The sequence below is a fragment of the Nicotiana sylvestris genome, chromosome 9 (assembly GCF_000393655.2).
Source record: "Nicotiana sylvestris chromosome 9, ASM39365v2, whole genome shotgun sequence".
Taxonomy (NCBI): domain Eukaryota; kingdom Viridiplantae; phylum Streptophyta; class Magnoliopsida; order Solanales; family Solanaceae; genus Nicotiana; species Nicotiana sylvestris.
This window is the reverse complement of record NC_091065.1, coordinates 48,051,531-48,056,699: the sequence shown is the minus strand read 5'-3', so window position 1 is coordinate 48,056,699 and position 5,169 is coordinate 48,051,531.

Below are 5,169 nucleotides of genomic sequence, written 5' to 3'. Positions count from 1 at the left end.
GGATGTTTGCTTCCAAAAACAAGTAGTGTAAGTGAATCCAAAGGCCAAAGGTAATAACCAAAGAGTAGAACCTCCAAAGTTCTCACCAGGCGCTAGGTTATGCATTTCATAGGACGACATCCTAATGGACAAGGCAAATGTGGATTCCAAACAAGCACACCACTGTATAGAAGTTATCCAGAACTGCTAGACACATGTGTTAATCCAGCTTGAACTCCTCATTTTGATCTCCATCTCCAAGAAAAGTAGGCCTCATTATACTCAGTTATGAAACTTGCAGAACAGTAGCTAGTAGATGCACATACAAATATATGAAAGAACAACTACCTGCTTAGTAAATTAGAGTTATATACTGCCTTCTCATCTCCAGAATGAGCATGAAACCACACTAATAGCACTTGAAAATGATAGAACAATATACAACCTATTAGATAGTCAAGAGTAACAAACAACAGTTGTCCTTGTGCCTTAGCATTAGTACCAATGTCCAGTCTACTTCCACACAGTATGAACTCATACACAAAGTGTGTATCAATGAGAGTCCATCGTGCAGTAGTAACACCAAGTAAAAGACAGTACCAAACCTTAATGAGTAGTAGAATATTACTTTGTAATCTTGTAGTTGACTTAATGTCTTGCATGTTTGCCTTAAAGGTTCCATACAATGTAGCACTACCTACAGAATGAGCATGTTGTCATGCTAATACCACTTGACAGTAGCTACATATTATACAGATATGAGAAGAAAAATGGGCAATGACAATAACAAGCAATGAACTCAAAGATTTCGTCATCAATCTGGTGCTTTCCTCTTGGCAACCCTGACCCTAAGGTTAGGTATTTGTGATTTGTTCATGTTCACTAGAGTTTTTCCTATAGTAGGTAGGTCCTGAAATGAAAGAAATGTGATTGTACTTGCAAAAGAAAAAACTAGGTTAGCTAAAAAAATCAGCAACATCATTGCCCTCCCTTAGCACATGCTGAAAGAGCACATTGTAGGTGCTCTTTATCTCCTTAATCTTCTTCACTTATGCCCCTATACACCAAGAAGACTCCCATTCATCCTCAATGATCTTTTCATCACCAAAGAATCAGTCTCAAGAATAAGAGGGTGAAGCTGTTTATCAACACAGTATGCCAATCCTTCAACTATTGCTTTTGCCTCTGGCACAATATTTGTTGCCTCTCCTATCTCTACTGCCTTAGCAAACACCAAGTCACAACCACAATCTCACACATAAAAGCCATAGTAGCTAGGTCTAGGATTACCTCTTGATGCACCATCTATGTTACATTTGAACCAACACTCACAAGGAAGCTGCTATGTTACTCTTTTAGTCACGACATAAGGCTTATAGTCTTCAAAGAATTTAATCATATCTTGCCATAATAGAGGAATGCCTGGAAGCCATGGATATCTCACTTTTTCTAGGTAATGTAATGTCTTGTTCACCTCATGTATCAACCTATTGTAAGACATTGCACCTCCATTCTTTATTGTATTCCTTTTCTTCCAAAGTTCCCATGTAATAATTGCTAGAGCTACTTGAAATAGTGGCTTAAGATTAGGACAACATTGTGCATTCTACCATGCTCTTATTACTTGATGAACCTGCACATTGTTCACTATCACTCCTGCTGCATGAAGGAAAGTCTTTCACACCCTAATTACAGTATCGCTTATTAGGAACAAATGTTGAAATGATTCCTCTTATGGTTGTTGGAAACATCAACACTTAGACACAACTAAGTAACCATTCCTCCTCCACAAATCATTAGTAGGTATCTTTCCCTTCCACAGTCTCCATAGAAGAAAGAGATCTTGAAAGGCAAATATTTAGTTCACAACTTCTTATACTTAGGATTTGTTGGTGCTCTATGCCTCAGAATTTACTAAGCACTACTAACTGAAAACCTACCTGAAGGAGTATGTATCCATCTTAGAGTATCCCATTAGTCATCACTATTGTCAAATTGCACTTCCTATCTAATATGATCAGCAATATCAATTGGATAAGACTGTAAGCACGTGATTTTTGCCCTATATGAGAAATACTCCCAAAAAATGCAAAATAAAATGATTTTCCTTGGTGTGCAATTTTGAGTACTTTTGTGATATTTTTAGATAATTATTTGTATTTGTCTGTGTTTGCTTATTTGTTAAATTAATAAAAAATACAAAAATATGTCGCATTTTGCATGTAGGATTTAATTCTACAATTGTTAGTAATTAAATTAGTTTTACAAAAATTAAAAATTACAAAAATAGGCATCTTTTGCATTTTTAGCATTTAATGTCCAAATGAACAATTTTATGCTTAATTATTACTTAATTGCGCGTTAATTGTTATTGGGAGTTAATTTGCGATTTTATAACTTAATTTAGTTCTTAATAATAATTTAAGTATTTTTATAATTTAGTTTTAGAAAATAAAAGAAGAAAAGATAACAAAAATACAAATAAAAATCGGATTGGGCCACTTCTTCAATTTTCAACCCCAGGCCCAAACAATTGTCCACGACCCAGTCCACTTCACACGGGTCGACCCGGTCCGCCCCATTAACCCATTAACCCAACACCCCCTTCATTCAAAAAACAAAACAAAAGAAAAAACAAAAAGAACAAAAAACCCTAAAAACCAAACTACCATCCGCCTCCCCCCTCCATCTTCTTCTTCCCCAAAAACTCAAACACCCCAACGTCCATGGCTGCTGCCATTCACCAGCCCCGTCAACCACCAACTCCCCCCTTGCGTCGTCACTATCCCGTCGACCACTGCCCAAACCACCACAAAAACACCACCTCCTTCCTCCAGTACCACCCGCGAACCCTACTGCCCAAACTGCTAGCCCATCGACTTCTTCCTCCGTGAAACCCATCACTACTGTCGCAACCATTCCTCCATTGAAGCCGACGACCACAGCTGTTGCTGCTGCGTCGTCACTGCTCAAACGACCCTCCACAGCTGCTCAGTCCCGTCCAAATGACCACCGGAGCCCCGACGAGCAGCAGTTGTTGCTGCTGCGTCGTCACTGTTCCATCACCTTCTTCCACCGTTACACCCAGTCACTGCCATGGCCAAGCTCATCGTCGACCAGCTGCTCATGTTGCTGTGTCTTCTCCTTCGATGTCCTTAAGCCGAACAGATCCATCGAGCTGCTGCTACTGTTTCTCTTCCTCGCGCGAGCACCAAACATGCCCCCAGCTGCTTCTGCCTTCCACTTCATCGTCCAGTTTGCTATTGCGTCATCAACGTGTTCGTCGTCGTTTGGTTGAGCTTTGGTCGAGGGTCGCCGAAACAGTCCGTATGTATGATTGTTCGATTCTGTTAGTAGATTTTCGAGTTTTATTCTGTCCGCATTTTGTTTTGATATTTTCGAATCTAAAATCGGCGAATGTTTGTTTTGTTCATGTTTATGTTTAGATATTTGGATTTTGGTTTTGTTCATGTTCATGTGTTGTTTGTTAAATTAATTTTTCAGATTTCAAATGAAAGATTAATTAGCTATTTTTCATGTTTATTTCATGTTTGTATTGTTGTTTAAGTGAATATTTGTTAGTTTAATGTTTGTTAGATCCAAATTGAAATTTAATTGGTTATTTCTTCAATTTGTTTCATGTTGTTATGTATTTTCCAGAAATTAGTAATGTTGTTTGAACCATGTGAATCCGTCATGTTTTGTTGCTTAAAAATAGATTTAATTCATGTTCATCTTTGTTTGAAGTTCATGTTTAAATCCAGTGATTTAATGTGAGTTTGTGTTTGTTTTTGATTTGTTAATTTAATTTGAATCATGCATATTGTTGTTTGTATTATTGTCTCTTTGTTCATCCATTAATGGTCTAAATTAACCAGGATTGGTTCCCGATATGGTTGATTTATTTCCATTAATTTGGAGTTTGTGTTGTTCATCATGTTCATGTAAATTGTTGTTGAAGATTGTTGAGAAATTGGTCATCTTGACTATATTTTGGTTGAGTTATGATTAATTGATTGTTTAGAGCAGAGGGGTAATTTGGTAAATTGCATTGCATTCGGGGGTAGATTTGTAATTGCAATAAGGTCGGAGGGGTAGTTTGGTAATTGAACATTATTTTGATTCTTTATGTTAAGCATGGGGGACAAATATAATGGGGTGGGGTTTTTGAGGTATTTGTTTAATATAATGGGGGACAAGACAAAATATAATGGGGAGGAATCTTGTACTTTTTTAATATAGGCATGGAGGACAAATTATAATGGGGAGGAATCTTGTACTTTTTTAATATAGGCATGGGGGACAAATTATAATGGGGAGGAATCTTGTACTTTTTTAATATAGGCATGTGGGACAAATTGTAATGGGTTGGGAATGTGTTAGTTATTTAATGTAGGCATGGGGGACAAAATTTAAAATAAAGAAGACATTTAATAGTGGGCCAAAGCATGCCATTGGGGGAATAATTTTGGGGTTGGGAATTGAAGATTTGTCTTGCTATATATATAGGGTCATTTGACACATTTGAGGGAGAGGTTTTTAGGGACTAGAACTTGAACATTGAGAGAAAAAGGGTGGAGATTATTGAGAGATTTTTTTACACTTGAGAGTTGACATACTTTTATACTTAAGAGAGTTTGTGATAGTAAAAGAGAAAGACAATTTGAACTTTTACTCGAACAATTCTGTTTGCTTTTCTTCGAGTGTTATTCAAAAGTCAGAAACTACTGCATCTCGTATCTTTTCTCTCTTCTGCTTTGACTGCGATTGTACTTTTGCACTGCTGAGTTTTCAATCTGTTACTGGGTCATTCTACTGGTTGTTACTGGTTTTGCGGTGTTGCTGAACCTGCTGTTGCCGCGTTATTACTGTTGCTGACTCCTACTTCTTTTGTTCCTGTACTGCTGTTTCCAGGTACACATTTGTACACTCTTGGCTTGAAGCGAAAAATGAAATATTAATCAGGCTCATGTTCCTGTTGAATTCTTTTGTTTGGATCTGTGTTTCAATATTAAATTTCCTTTCTTTGTATAAAATGTAGTCGATTAATTAATGAGTAATGAAGTTGCATATGTATGATTTCTTCATCTAATAATGCTAGTTTAAATTATTTGAAGAATAGTTAATCTGCTTTGATATTATTGTGTATCCCTCTCATGTTCTAGCATTAGTAAATAATAGAATATAAAA